Raw genomic sequence first — 17,165 nt, 5'->3', positions numbered from 1 at the left:
CAGAGCTTGTTCTCAGTGTTTCTGAAGTGTTTCTACACTGATGTAGAGTGTTACGTGCAAGTGTTATTCCCTAGACTTCTGTTTGCGCTGATAAAATAAACTTGGTGCAAATTGTTGAGCAATCATTGAAGAGGCCAATGGTTGAATGTGGGCGCTACTACACGGAGTTAATGCTCCATGAACATTAACCACACACTTTGTAGGACAGCACAGGCTGGATAATTTTGACATTTATGGCCTCTAACTCACGGCTGATGACTTTTACGATGTTGAGCTACCGCAGTGTGAGAATTTATAGCGCTGCCTGGATGATGGTGTTCAGAGACAGGCTGTTAGCCTCTATGTCACCGGTAATAGGCGCAGTGGTGTTGGGTGGTCGTAACTCATGACTAGCCTATGCAGCGGCAGAACAGCCCGGGAAAACGCTGTCCTCATCCCACAGTACTCCGGACCACACCCTTTTTTCTTAAAGCAAGCTTTGACTTGCCACCTGACGCCATCACGAATGAGAAAAACGAATCAACACAAAAGCAACTGTCAAAGGCAAAAGTCAGCAAGCTGGTGTTTTTGGAAAAGCACATTTATAATTGGGTGCAGTACATTGGGCAGCAAATGCAAACTCTTAAAAAAGTTAAAGAAGAAACAGTAGTGGAAATAATAGCTAACCACAATGGCTAAACCACAGGGGCATCTTTGATATCAGAGGGTTAGGCAAAGATTAAACTAATCCCTGCCCAATTAAAATGTGTCAGCTGTGTGCACACAACACTACAATAACATTACAGCAACATCACAGTAATGAATCCCTAGCCCTGCACTGAACCAATAAACGGGCTTGCTCAGACCCAGGGAGCCGGGGACCTGGGGTGCCAAAGGAGAGCCGATCAGTGGGAGGTTGGTCGTTATGGGACACTCAAATTAAAACAGTGATGGTAAATTATGCTCAAAACCAATTAAATGGAACATTAAAGCTACAATTTATCCGTTTATACATTGTTTTAATGAAAAAGCATGGTATAATGTGGACATGCATCTCCATAGGCTTCTTCATGCCAAGCACCCTCTCTTCTAAAGTGTCTTAATCCACCGCTGGCTTTATCCCGGCATAGGGTAAGAGGCATTCAAAGCCAATGATTTGGATCTCCAGGGAGAGGTCCGGAGAGGAATGTTTCAAATCTCCCTCCAGTGTTAGCTTGATCAGCAGGTACTGGTGTAGAAAGTAATGTTAAATGAGGAGACACAACAACCATATTATATTTCAGGACCATGGACATCGCCGTTGGGTAGTGGGGACCAGTAGTAAGCTGTAGGCTCTGTGCAGTTAGGTCAAAACCAGTGAACTGTCTATTGAACTCACACTGAAAGCTACAGGTGGGCACAAAAGGATTCACACAAACTTCTCTCAAGGAAGGTGACACATCAAGCTTTATGTTCTGCATATCTGACTGAGATTATTTTCATCGGTAGATGTTAAAACAGCACTGGGCTGTCTAGTTTTAAGAGTTTATCTAAAAACCTTTCTGTTTTTTTCCAATGCGCCATTTACCAACGCAGCATCCTCGCAGTGATAACAGTCAAATGCAGCTCTCCATTCGAGAAGAACAGACATCCTATCAGCAAGGCTTGGTGAGTAAAAATAGAAATTAAAAGCACCTCTCTCCAGGCTCAGAGCTCTCCTGCCTAGAGTGGATGGGCCCTAGTGTGTCATTGGAGGTCAGTTCAACGAGGCCCGTGTGTGTGTTTTCAGTGTTATCACACAGCCATCATCATGGAGAGCTCTCAGTGTGGCACTCCCACCGCAGCCTAATCCATGCAGAAGACCACTCTACTACACAGAGGATGGATCAGTCAAGCTGTGGACTGTGTGTGTGTGTGTGTGTGCGTGTGTGCGTGTGTGTGCGTGTGCCTGTGTGCGCGTGCGTGCGTGCCTGTGTGTGTAAGAGAGAGAGAGAGAGAAAGTTGAGAAAGACTGTATGAGACTTTATGAGACAGACATAGAGAAAGTATTTTTTTTCATTAGGGCTGTCAAGTAATTAAAAAAATACTCCAAATAATTACATGCTTTGTGATTAATTAATCTGAATTAGTTGCATGTATTAATGTGCTGTGAGAAGCATTTAAAAATCCATCAGATTTTCCATTGACTTGAAGTGACAAAGTAAACAAGCCTTGGCAGTGTGATGTTCACCACATATTAAGGGCAAACAACAGATAATTCAAAGAACTTTATTTAATGAAGAACATGTTTTCTTTATTCCTGATTAACACATTTCATAGTTTGTCTAAAACTAGCGAGCTAACTAATTTAGGTAACGTCAGACTACACCAAAAATTAAAGCACTGATCAAAACTTGCTAGCTTGCAAGCCTTGTAACTTTGCCTCTCCTCGGTCAAATTAAAAGTTTTTTTTTATTTATATAGCATAGTTGAATAACAGTTTGTTCTTACAGTTACAGTTTTGGTTAGAACAATTACCTTCAGGGATTTCAAGAGGTTTTTGTGCCAGCATTTCTGAAGTTCTGGAATTCTCCATCTCAAAATCAAAAATGAGGTAACGTACGCAAATTATTCCTTATTCCACTTATGCACATGGGTATCGCTACGTCAGGGAGGGAGGTTCAGTTATAATCTCGCAGATGGTAGCTTCGCACCAGTGGCTCCTCAGCCAAGCGCACAAATCAAATGTCTGAACCTCCGGTTCCTCTCGGACTGAGCAGGATTACCATTGCAACAACAAATCATCACGTTAATTATAATCGAAATCATTAACATTTTGACAACCCAATTTTTTATTTGCGTGCGTGTGTTTGTGTGCGAAAGAGAGTGTGAGGAAAGGAGGGTGCATGAGGCACAGAGAGAATATTTGGTATTTATGATGTCAATATGTGTGTGAGGGAGGGAGAGAACATGAGAGAGAGAGAGAGAGAGAGAGAGAGAGAATAAAGTATATATGTTTGTGATGTGGATATGTGAGAGTGAAAAAGGGTTAGGGAGAGACAGTTTTGATGTATTTGTGTGTTTTTGTGTGTGAGACTGAGATATGTGTTTGTGTATTTGTGTGTGTGTGTGTGTGTGTGTGTGTGTGTGTGTGTGTGTGTTCGGTGTGTGTGTGTGTGAGAGAGAGAGAGTCTTACATAAGGGCTTCCGACAGCTCGGATGAACCCTAGGTGTCAAACTCATTATAGAGAGGAGATGAAGATCAGTCAAGCAGCCAGTGGACAAATCAACCTCCCTATCGCTATCCTTCAGAGGGGTCACAGATCCTAGATCAGTCACAAAAGCTAAAACAAGTCACCCTCAGTAAAGTGGGTCAAAATAAACTGATCTCCTGTCAGTATGGAGGAGAACATTACAATAACCTCCAGAGTTACACACAGCTTATGTAAAACCACTTATCCAAAACTTCCAGACCATATTCCATCCATCACACTGCAGAGAGGGTATATCTACTGTGTGGGTGTGAGTGTCTGTGTGTGAGTGTGTGTGCACATGTCATGTTGATATGTGTATGAGAGTAAGAGATTGAGGGCCTCATTTACTAACATTGCGACCGCAGCTTAATCTGCGCTTTTGCCAAACCGCATATACCGCACGGTATTTTTCCGTGGTATTTAGAACCTCGTCGTAATCAGCGCCTAACACCGCCCATTAGTGTTATTTAGCGCTCCGCTAAAATAGGGAAGAAAGAGCCTGCGTGTTCCTGCCACCATGGATGATGAATTAGAATTAGAGCTTTTGCTTCACGAGGTTACAGCAAACTAACCCGGGTAAATATAGAAACTCATAAATATTTCTCCATTTAGCCCTTCCGTCCACACTTAAAGTTGTGATCACTTTGAATTCAAGACTGTCTTTTATTGGTGAGCTGATTTGGGGAAATTAATCTTTTCAGCGAACATTGAGTTTCTGGGTTGCTATGGTTACCCCCAGGGTGCCTGTGCAGTTTCATATTAACGAGTTTATGTTCACAAGTTCATATTCACACATATTATTTAATCACACACAGGCAACTGCAAACTGTTAAGATGGTTCCCTAAGCTAGAGATAGCTAGGATACTTAATAGCCAGGTTAACTGCTCCATAGCATCCCGTTAAATAGTCTTGTAGGAATACACAACACCCCCTACTTTAAAACGGCGTATTCCAGCACTGAAAACCATGCTTTTCAAAAACGCTGCTCTAGGCGGATACATTTGAAAACTGGAGTTGTAGCCTGGACAGGGGAAACTGAAGTTTTCAGACATTTGGTTGCCATGGCACTGGGGGTAGCTTGCGCTCGAGAGGCTATAACGTCAAAATAAACATGGAAGGTGAAATGAATATGCTGCTCTGTCTCTACAATTTACTTACCGGTAGTTTAGTTAGTGTACTTCGAGTACAAGTACTTTTCCTGAATAGATACGGGTTACTCCTACGCAGAAGGTGTGCACTGTACTCGGTGTGCTTGAACTATAAGTGAAAATACGGTTTAAACCATGCAATGAGCGGTGATTCTGGGTAACAGCTAGCTGGTGGGACAGTTTGTATATGCCTATATTAAATTATATATATATATATATATATATATATATATATAAAATAACATTTCTGATGTTCGTATTTTTCAAATTTCTCGCAGGCACATAGTTTTGATGTAGCAGCTGATATGTCATGCTAAAACACCTCTTGTTTCGTTACTAATACACAATTAGGCGCACTTTACGCATCTCCTCCCATCTCTTTGCGACGAACACCCACTTTCCCTTATACCCTCCCAGCAGCGGTAATATGCGCTTTTACTCAGGTGCGCCTCCTTTGGAAATACGGTTTTATGTCTTTACCCGCTATTTTACGCCTGAAATGGGCGCAATCCTGTTAGTAAATGAGGCCCTGAGTGTGCTTGTGTCAGTGAATGCACTTCTTTCCTAACATGCGTGTTAATGCATATGTAATGCACGTGTGTAAGAGGTCCTGTGTTAATGTCGTGTCCGCGTGTGTACGTCTCCGTGACTTTCACTTTCTACCATGACCTACAACTATCACCTTAGGACTAATGAGACTTTTACGAGTCTTGCGAGAGGACTTCATCATATAACATTACAACATGCCAAGGCCAACCGCACAAAAAGCCCCCATTAACCTGTCAGTGTTATTAGTCATCCTTTATAGTGCTCTTTTCAAAGGGCTTTTCAGTCCCAGTTCAATTCGTATTAATAAAGGAGCTCAAAAGGACTGGGCCATGCAGTATAGCTTGACACACACACACACACACACACACACACACACACACACACACACTCTTACACATGCAGACAGGAGGGATGAGTCTAAGTCTGTTCTTCATTATAAAAGGAGATCCAAATCTGACAGACTCTTTGTGGTCTTATCAAATTACTGTTCAACCTGCCTACTTACATGTAATTTGGGAATAAGGTAGGAAGTGAAAAAAGAATAGAAAAATATGTGACAGTGTCAAATAGATGATGATTGTCTAGGTATCCTTAAGATAAGTCCATGGAAATAAAGGCAATGGAGGCCTCATGTTTCTGACCTTGAAAAAGTTATGAGTTGGAAACCAGTGTCCCCCAAAAATAGGAGACAATTTTATAACCAGCTGCCTAGCCTTTTAATCTTTCTATTTCACTTTCCCCAGTACTGCTCCCCACCTGGCAACAGAACAACAATGCAATCTAGTAGCGAGTCCAGTTTCTGGCCAGCCATGCTGAACAGGATCATAAGAGGAACCGGCGAGTGCTTTGATTCTGCACGCAGCCTCAAGGACTACCCATGCCCGTTCCCAACATCCCCGCTATCGACAGCCCAGGCCCAGATCAATTCAGAGAAACATCCCTCAACGTGAGGATACTGACAAGAGCGAAGGTGTCAGAGGGCCCACATCATCACAACTCTACCTCCCTCTCGCATCTTTCTCTCCCTCTCTTTTCCCTCTCTCTCTCCATCTCTCTCTCTCTCTCTCTATAGCCCCTTCTCTATCTCTCTCTCTATCCCTCTCCATCTCTCCCGGATGGCTGGATTAAGAAAGAGAAATAGAGAGAGAGAGACAGATAGAGAGAGAGAGAGAGAGAGAGAGAACGAGAGAGAGAGACTTTCATTAGCTTCTCCTTCCTCTGGGGACCAGCTCTTCCCGGTGCTCAGGTCTCGTCCTCAGGCTCCCATTGGCTTATAAATCAAAGCACGCGGAGACTCTGTGCTGTTGCTCACGGTTTTCATCTTCACCTCACCCCTGCAGGAAATACGATGCACGACTTCTCACTTCACTTCACTTCTCCCACTCCTCCTCATCCCCACCCCCACCACCATCACGTCCACTCCCGGGGGCTCTCCCTCAAGCAGGCGCCGCTGGTTCACTTCGCAGATGTAAATCTGAGGCCCGTGGGCAACATGGCGCCTTCGGATCGAGCCTCAGCCTGAGCCTGTCATGATGATATGACACACACTGACAACCTCATCTCATGTCATCGCTTTTTTTCCCCCCCTTCCTTCCAAACTCACAGATGTGGAAGTCGGAAGACAAGACTGTCTGTAGTCCTCTTGGTACTCAAATTACATCAGTCACTCATCAATCGGATCACACACACAAACACTGTTCTGTGACAGACAGGTTTTAACATGTAATTAAATGTGTATAGGCTATTCTCTAGACCAGTGGTTCCCAAACTTTTTACAGTCCCGTACCCCTTCAGACATTCAATCTCCAGCTACGTACACCCCCACCCCCGTTTAAAAATAAATAAAAAATGTCCTTTTCACCTTTTAGGTGAATTCCGTTTTGTTCCGTTTCGGCTCATTTTGTTCACCCTGAGGTAGATTGATGGCTTAAAATGAGTGAATAATATGTGCCACAAGTGACCCAAACCTTCTAAGGTTGTTGTTTGCCAGCCATCAACAGAACAGAAGACTAAAAAAACATTATTTGCAGGAGATTGGGAAGATGAGCGAATTAATTTTACAGGCTGTAGCGGAGGTGTGAACAGGGGGGCGTGGTCGGAGCGGAGTTCAGCACAGACTTGACATTTTCTCACTGGTTTTGTTTTTTAATTAATGCCTGTTCATCGTTGAGATCAGTGTTGTGTTTATTAGAAAGAGGGAATTTGGGCCATTTTAATGCACAAAATGATGTTTCCGTCTGAAAGTTGCAATTCTGTTTCAAAGGGTAGGCTACATCCTGCGAATTCCGTCCGTTTTCCGTTATCGCAGAAATTTTCTCCCCGAGTACCGCCTGAACCACTTCGGTACCCCCTTGGGAACCGAGGCTCTAGACAGACCATACTACATTTTTTTAACTCACCCAATGCGGCTGACTTCGGCACAGTTGTCAAGGTATCAAGGCCATGATCAGACATACCTTTTGGGTGTAGATTCAAATCTGGTGCTCTTAATTACAAAACTGTTTGCAGCACTGTCAGGAAAAAACTACCCAAGGTGCACAAAACACATGAACAAAACACATCAGCACACTAAAAAGTGGCTGCCAGCTCAGTGTTGCTATTGCACCACTTGACACCTTTAGAATTTTCCATAATTCTTTCAGACATATTGTTCAACTGTGTTGTTCTCATGTGGAATTAAATTTCAACTGAAATTATTTGTCAACTCTCACTGACAGCGTACTCCAGACTACCATACTTTAATCCATGCAATACATTCATGACGTGGATATCTGTTGCTGAACTCACACTCATCCTCTAGATCTGATATTTCCTTCAAACACAAAATAAAAAGTGTGACATGAGCCACAAGTCCTCACCGCTGGGTGTGTGTTGAGTACTTTGTGTGACAGAGAGTGTTTTTCTGTTTGAAGCAGACAGGATGAATGGCCCCAAGCTGAGTAAGTGGCTGATGGATAGACTGCTTTTATCTGGGTAAGACATATCTACCTACCAATAGCAGAGGCTGCCCCGTATGGAGTCATTAACTAATACAGCCTACCACTACTGTTATTGGGAGCACGGTGCCAAGCTCTACAGGCTTTATAGACTCTATAGTTTATTAAATTGAAAGCCAATGTAATTCCTTCCTGTTGAATAGTATGACCACAGAAAAACTGTGTCTGCATGTGCCTTTGCCCAATGAGAGCTTGATGATTCTCGTTTTTTACATCGCAGAGATACGACCTTGGTTTGACTGATTGCCTTAAAGGGAGAAAAATATTATAAATAGTCCAGTTTGTGGCCATGAAATGCATCATGCATGTGCAGAAGGCGAAGGACGGGAAATAGAGCTGTCGCTGTTGCCATGGAACTCTCAAGAGTTGAATCATAAAACTGTAACATGGATCCTCTAGAAACAATTGAAGCCTCCAGGTGAGGCTTTGGAGTTAATGAATTTATTTAGTTGTTTTTCCCCCCTTCCCTTTTCTCTTTATTTTCTCTCTCATTCTTCCTCACCTCCTCTCTCTCTCTCTCTCTGTCTCTCCTCTACCCACACTCACATTGAAAATGTCAACAATGGTATTCCCCATCTCATTTAGACCTGTGTGCCTGAGGCGCACAGATAAACGGCCGTCATTTGCATAAGTATGAAGCAATGAAATGCATCCGTTTGGGTGGCTTGTACGGGGGAACTCGTAAAATAAATAAATATGCCGGCACAGGAAAAGTCCACCCGTCCACCACTGAGTGCTTCTGCATGTCATCACTCAGTGTTTAAACTCTCACACACACACACACACACACACACACACACACACACACACACACACACACACACACACACACACACACACACACACACACACACACACACACACACAGACACACTCATACATAAACACAAGTGCATTCTCTGGCACAACTGTCTGGTGCCAGGAGGAATTCAGGTGGCTGGGTTTGATTCTTTTATTTCTTCTTTTTTTTAAAGCAAGGTACATTTGAGGTTGGATATGGGGATTTGGCCTAGGGGTTAGCAAGGGTTTCCAGGAAGGGCTTTTCATGGTAAACAGGAGGCCATTAGGTAGCAGCATGTTGAGAGCATTGATAAGCACACGTGTTCTTACACACACACACACACACACACACACACAGCTGAGCAATCCCGATTAGCTGGTTTTATAATGACATCACAGATAGGACATTGATCAAATGCATTGTGTCTTGGGGAGAATGGGCAGCTCTCCATATTACCTGGCACGTCCACATGTGACTGTAGGGGGGCCCTGGGTAGCTCATGGACTCAGGCCATCTCTGAGAAGGTCAACAGTACACTCCCATTACTCCGATCATAATTACCCCTCCTTTCAAACACTATAGAGTCATGTGGTATGTGACGGACCGAGCCTCGGTTTACCGTCAAAATGTAGGTTTGGCCCAAAAAGCTCAGAGACAGAGTGAGGGTTCAAAGATAAATGTTTTAATATACTCTTCAAAATATCGAGGACCTGCTAAGCCTCTAAATCAGCAGAGGACAAAGATCAGCAGTCTCCGGAATGTAACCTGTTAAGCCCCTCTATGAGCAGACAGCATTCAGCAGTCACAATTTCCATAAAAATACCTGCTTAGCCTCTCATTAAACAGAGAATATTCAGAAGTCCAAATAGGTTAAAAAACCCTGCTAAGCCTCTGTATGAGTAGAGCACAATAATCAGCTGTTCACAAGGTCTGCATAAATGCACATACTTGACAAGACCCAACTCAAAAAACTTCCCCTAGACAGAACAATGAACGTATATAGGAGGTGGCCAGCACCATTTCTAAAATAATTTAGACACAAAAATCAAACAATACACAATGACAAGACGGACCCTGAGACATAAACATAGTATTCCTCAGTATGCTAAAACAATTAAATAACTATGTAATAAATAATCACATTTGGCAGTTATGTAAAATCGAGGTGGTTTGGCCCAGACCATTTCTAGTGTCCCTTCTGCCAGTCTAGGTAATTAGCAATGTAATTAGGTAGGAACCAAATAAATGTTCTGGGTTTCCGGCGGGCGCTTCTTGCGTCGGACCGACCAGCTAGCAGAGGACAAACTGTCGCTACACAATGGTAGTCCTTTGGGGGATCGTAGTCCCTCACATTGCGCATGCGTCATTTTGCGACACTGTCGGCAGCGAAGCCGCGCGCACATGCGTCACAACGACAGATCCGTTTTCAATCATGGAGAAAAGCGACGAAAGCCAGTTTTTTGAAAACATGACCATTTATTTAAAAACAAAGAAGATGTCACAGTGGACAAAACAGATGAGGTGGAGGATCAAAAAGTCTCTCCCCAGTTTCGTTTCATATGTTGACGTAGAGCCTTATGCTGTTAGCCGTTTACAACATAATTAAATATAACATTAAATATACCCACATTATGCGTTAAGACAAGCCCCATATGTTGACGTTTAAACCGTTTACAACATTATTAAATATTACGTTAAATAAACCTACATTATGCGTTAAGACTAGGGTTGGGTACCGAGAACCGGTACCAATATGGAACTGGTCCCAATACAACCGGTACCTACCCGGACCGAAATGCAACGCAGATTTCGGTGCTTCATTTCGGTGCCTGAGCCAATTGAACACGGTTGCTAGGCAGATTCTGTGGGGCACATGTAAAACTGCCCCAGCTCCCATTGTAAACTTTGTCCTGTGTCGCTCACGCTCATTGGTGTTTTCATAGCAACAGTCTTATGACAGTGAAGAGCAGGCAAGCACAAACAGAACTAGCCATCAACCTTTTAACCGAGAAAATACCGAAAGGTAAACGGTCAAAAGTGTGGCTGTATTTCGCACAAAAAGATTCAAACATCGCAACGTGCAGCAAATGCAACAAAATAATTGCGTGAAAAGAGGGGAGAGAAGACAAGATCAGCAACCGAAGACTGAAAAATATACAGAGATGACAGATAAACTACCAACGGTAGTCTGTTAAAGGGGCAGTACACATTTTCTCGTACTCAGTGTGTTCAAGTAACAAGATTAACTATGAACAAGATAGGTATAAACAAATCAAAAAATGGTGAAATTTCATGAAATAAATGCAAACAAATAATACATTTTTGACTCCAAAGGCAAATATGCTCATATTTTTGTAAAAGAAGTTTAGCACCAGTATCGGAAAAAAAACCAAACGATACCCATCCCTAATTGTTTGTACTTTCAGATACATATCTGTGTGTACAGGCCTCATCGACACCATCGGAGAAGGTTTTCTCCTGTGCAGGTCATGCGATTAGTCAGGAAAGGTGTCGCATTTTGCCGGAGAAGGCAAATATGCTGATATTTCTACAAAAGAATTGCTGAAGTATTGAAGCTGTAGTGTGTGTACAGAGTGTGTGTGTGTGTGTGTGTGTGTTTTGTATTTGAATTTATTTAAGTATAGTCTAAACTTTTGTTAACAGTTATATATATATAATATATTATTTAAGTTTTAAGTTAAAAAGTGTTTTGTATTTATTTATATATATAATCTACTTTAAACAGTTCATATATTTGGCAATAAAAAAAGCCTTTCTTAAATGTCGTTAATCGCAATTTTTATTTATTTATTTATTTTTTATAAAAGTATCGGTTCCGGCACCGTTTAGGCACCGGTATCGTTTTAAAAGTATCGGTTATGTACCGGTATCGGATAAAAACCAAACGATACCCATCCCTAGTTAAGACAAGCCAGATATGTTGATGTTGATGTTGAGCCTTATGAGGGAGGGACTACGATTGTTAATCCAATTACCTTATTCAATGAGACACCGTTGGTGCACCAATTTATTTAAAGTTAATTTAAATAAATGGTTCCAACTTTGTGGAAGTTTGTGCAATCAGTTGTGGGTTTGTTTGTGTGTGAGTGCAAATCCATGTGTGTTTGTGCGTGCATGCAAATATGGGTGTTGGTGTGCGCTAGCGGTCGCCAATTTGGGGCAGGTGCACACCGTTCATGTGCGGTCGCACCATGACCGTCACATGGTACAGGCAGATAACTTTAAATATGAAATTAGTAATTTACATATTAATGGTCATAAACATATATGTGATAATGGTTCTCCTGCTTGTTGTTCTCATGTTGACATCTGTGACGTGGAGGACCCATTGCTCTTGACATCTAGTGAAACCTTACGATTTGTTTGGGAAAAACGGAAACAGTGACATATGGCAAATCAGGAACATTACTTTGGAAATGTGTCTGACTCCACTATAACACAAAATGTTCCAGAAATTCTCAGTTTGTAAGTTTGATAGCGGAGAATTATTGAACGTAGAATATAGATGAGGTGACCAGATGCCTGATTTGTGTCATAAAACTAGACCTTATTGTTTTGAGTGGGAGTGTGTGTGTGTGTGTTTGTGGAAGAATTGGTTAAAGGTCACCAACATCACAGGAGTTGGCACTCTTTGCCACCAAACTCCTGCCTGAACCCCTGAAAACTGAATCATCTCTTCGGGTCAGTGGCTGGGATGTGCAGTTAAATTGCAGTTGTGCCGGCGTGGGATTGGAAAAAGGAAATCAAACGCTCCTCTGTGATTATGATGACAGCGACATGTGAGAGCGGGGTCGCCTGGGTCCCTGCTCCCAATCTGAGCACGCTCCTGCTGCTGGGGCCTCTAGCCACACGGCATGGCAGATGCCTCGACCACATCTGCTCTCAGCAGGAAGCAACACTCCCTCCCTCTCCTCTCTCTCTCTATCTCTCTTCCTGTCTATTTATCTCTCCATCCCGGGTCTCATTTCTTCTCTCTCTTCTCCTCTCTTTTCAGCAACAGACTGTCGCTCCCTCCATCACACTGACATAGCCACGGGTGTGCCTGGGTGTGCCTGTCCCACCTCAATCTAAAGCTGGCACCCCCAGCCGGGGTCATCACGAGCTGGAAGGGGGGCCCTTTCAGCTGTTTTGCTAGGCCACAGCAAAGACAATTCCGTGAGAAAAACCCTTGAAATCTATGATTTTGTGCAGGAGACTAGAACAGAAACCTCCTATGGGGTCCCCATAATATTATCTTGCTACAAGGCTACAGCATCGTGAAACGCAATCATCTGTCATATTATTCAAAATGAAAGTGCAGGCGATATAAAACCAAACACAACACAAAGCAGTGGTTAGTGAAAATCTGCTACTTTGAGTGAAGTAGGAAATGGGTTTTCCATAACTACAACTAGTTAGCCACTAACTTAATAACTAGCTTGCTAGGTGTTTTGTAAGAAGTTTGCATGGACTTTCTGGCTACTACGGTAGACCTATTACAGAAGATAGATTCAGCAGGTATCATGCTACTCAACCCCGCCATAATAAAAAGGCAGTGTGGAGAATTGATCCAACTCAACCAACTAATAGAGATGTACAGTATTAGAAAATGAATGTGTTTGGAACATTAAAGCATGTAAATCTGTTCTAGCAGTCCCCAAAAATAAAACTATGAAAATTAGCATAAAAGGCCCTCTTTAATTAAAAATGCAAAGATGTGAAAAGAAAGAGTCTGGACACGTTTTTTAAGAGTCCATGCATTGAGAAGGAGGAACAGACAACAGTTATCAGAAAAGAAGCTGTTTCAGAAAAGCGGCCGTATCATAAAAGAGGCCGTTTTTTGATAACTGTTTTATGGTTGCATGGTTACCCTTGCTATTAGAAAATCTGATGTGATGTAGTTGCATGTTCAATGCTGCAGTAGATCATTGCAGTCGCCACAACAGTTGGCATTGCTTTGATGCAACAGCTGTGCTATAATATTATCGAGGAAATCGTTGTAGCATTAAATGAAGAACTAATGTTGCAACTCGCCTCCACCACCTTATTTCTATGCAATAGTAAACTAAACCAGTAGCATGCTATCGATACAATGTATGAAAAAGATAGTAGGCGACTACTGAATAAAGTTTTAATGAGATTTAATGAGATAAGTGTAAAATCTGCTATGGTTGATCTACAGATTATGTGTACTTTGCTTTGGCACACCTTATATCCCAAAAGCACATCCAAATCAACATTTCTGGCAACACTACTGCTCCAGCTCTCTTTCTCTCTTCTCCTTTTTCTCTCGCTCTCCTCTCCTTCTCTCTCTTTCATTCTCACTCTCTCTATCTGTCCCTCCTGGCTCTCTCCCCATCTCTCTCTCACTGACATTCTCTCTCTTTTCACTTTTCCTTTCATTAATACCATTTAATGCCATTCCCTCCATCTCCTCTTTCTCTCTCTCTGACATTTTATCTCTCTTTTCTTCTCTCTTTTCAGCTATAGGCTGTCACTCTCTCCATCTCCCTCTCTATTTCTACATCCTCTCTCTCTCTCTCGTTCCCACGCTCTCTCCTCCTCTGTTCCCCTCTCTTTCTTTCATTCACTCTGTCTCTCTCTATCTAGCTCTACATCCTCTCTCTCTCTCTCTCTCTGTCGTTCCCACTCTCTCTTCTCCTGTCTTCCCCTGCCTCTGTTTCATTCTCTCGCTCTCTCTATCTGTCTCTACATCCCAGGCCTCTTTCTTTCTCTGACATTCCCTTTCTCTTTCTTCCCCTCTCTTCTGTTTCTCTTCATCTTTCATTCTCTTTTTCTACATCCAGGGTATCTCTCTCTCTGTCTCTCTCTCTCTCTCTCTCTCTCTCTGTCTCTGTCTCTCACTTCTCCTGTTCGGTGTCTTTTCCATTGGATGAAAGGAAGCACAGAAAGAACCCTGTGAAAAGTAATGCACTGATGGGTGTGCAGCTTAACCCAGCTCTAAATGACACACACACTCTCTCTCACACACATACGCACACACACATACACACAGAAAGAGAGAAGAGAGAGAGAGAATCAGGAGATCTGAGTCATGTTTGTGCTGAGAAATGGAAGCAAAAAAAAACTTGTTTTGTAGCAGAGAGCTTCACCGAGGCTGAGACTTATTAAAGATGTGGTTGCTTGCCTTGTGGACAGATAAACTTATCTGTGACCTCTGCTGTTTGAACACTCTGGCCTTGATGTCAAACAATCACAGCTTGTGTTCATTCCATTTCCAAGATCGCTCCCCCAAACACTGATGCTATCCTATCAAGATACCAGCAATGATTGTCCAAGTTTCTGTCAGCGTGGTGGTTGTTTTTTTTCTTTTTGAGGGGTTTGGGTTTTTTTTGCGATGTTGATTGAGTTTTTTTTGTTGGTGTGAAGTGAACCTTCTAACAAGCGCCTATTTTCAACCGTAGAAAAATATGGTGGTGGAGGCGTTTCCAAGATAGACTTAAAATAACTGTAATAACAAGACCTTTAAAGGTACAGACTACGATTCTGGCAAAAGATACTCAACAGCCGATCAAATTACTCCCCTCCTTTCCCCGCTCCCGTTTTGATTGGTTGGAATAGTGTATGGCTCAGTCCAAGCCACTTTGTTTGTTTCCCATTTACACAGCCAGGACTGTGAACAAACAGCTGAGTTTCTTGAGTGCATGTGTAGAACAGACAGCTGTAGGACCACAAGGAGAAATTTTCTGAATCTGACACAAAGTTTATTGGATTTGAATCGCGGAATTCACCTTTAAAGCTCAAAGCGCTGTGTGACAGAATATCCTAGTTAGACCGTTTAACCTCCATAACACGTTCCTCAACTCTCAGCACAACATCAAGGCCATTTCTTGTTGCTTCCTCCATCAGGAGGGATGGGGTGGCATAAATTACATGTTTGTTCAGCATGTGGCATCGTTCTTTACCTGATGTATATTTCATAGCAGTCACACCTAAATCATGCAATATGGAGGGTTTGCTTCACCCATATGGTCAAGGTCGACAACCGTAGTGTAAATCAGTGATCTGTCACTCATTTCACACTGCTTCCTCTCCGCACCCCTGACAGCCTAAGCCTCCTGTCAATCAAAATAAGAGCAATTGAGAGTGGAGGAGCTGCACAGCACACAAATGGTGCTGGAAGAGCCACTTGGGAAAAAAACATATGAAAAATCCACAGACACACACACACACACACACACACACACACGCGCACACACACACACACACACACACACACACACACACACACACACACACACACACACACACACACACACACACTTAAATACACAAACACATAAACACAAACACACACACAGAGAGAGAGAGACACACACAGAGAGAGAGACACACACAGAGACATGAGACAAAACTGTTGCATTGCAGTGCACTTACTTTCATCTCAAATCTGCGTGCATGTGTGTGAGGGCTGTCAGTGTTAGTACCTGGGGCTAGTTGGATTATTCATGAGGGTATGGATGAGGCCTTTAGTGAGACAGAGGGAGAGAGAGAGAGAGAGAGAGAGAGAGAGGACAGGGAGTATGTGTATGCGTGTGTAGTGTGTGCGTTTATGTTGATACCTATGTGTGCTTCTTCTGTGTGTATGTAAGTCGCATTAGCTACCGCAGGTTTCCGTGCTCTTCCGTCTCCACTGCGCATTCCCCGTGGTTGGGTGGGGGTGTGGGGAGGGACACTTGCGTGTTTCTCCCTCCATGATCTCAGATATCTCTATAAATATTGCCTAAGCCCCCCTGTCACGATAATAAAGGCAGGAAGAGAAACATGAACGCAAAAGATTTCCACACCGGTCCCTGGTGGCCCTCCATACTCCTCAAAGAGCCGACTTGTTGACAGTCCTGTGCAGAAACCCCACTTTAATGACTGGGATTTTATTTGACAATACACTGTTTGACTGTTTGAAACAAGGGGGAAAAAACCTTGAGCTGAGTTACATAACCCTGAATCAGGTGGAGATGTGAAATTGCTCTGTTTCTCTTTGAGACTGTAGATATCGCAGAAGCACTGCACTTGTTGAATTAAAAGAGATGATAACTGAAAAAAGTCAACAAGACAGAGCTTTGATCTCTGTGATCAATTAAATAACAAGGTCAGCAATAAATGCTATTTTGTTTCATTTTAGAGATTTGAGTCTACAGATTTGGTCTTCACCCATTTAAATAATAGTGGGTGAATGAAACCATTCAGAAGAAAATACCAAACTGGAGTTCATGCCCTCAGCAGCAGTGAAAACGAAGGCTTTGTGTCACCTTGCTTTGGCTGTCATATTTAAAATATGAGAATGGTGCAATTACTGAGAGACTGACCCTACCGTAAACACAAATAATTCCTCTTTAGCCAACCAAAATGACCCCACACCCAGAACAAACCTAACCAAAAAACTCTTCATGTTCACGCTTGGTCTGATGTTGGTGCACCCAACCGAAAGTATTTTGATTTTTGGTGTGCTGGCGGTGATGGCTCCGCTGTGTCCACTAA

Source organism: Clupea harengus, chromosome 21 (assembly GCF_900700415.2).
Source record: "Clupea harengus chromosome 21, Ch_v2.0.2, whole genome shotgun sequence".
NCBI classification, from domain to species: Eukaryota; Metazoa; Chordata; class Actinopteri; order Clupeiformes; family Clupeidae; genus Clupea; species Clupea harengus.
This window is presented reverse-complemented; position numbering follows the sequence as displayed.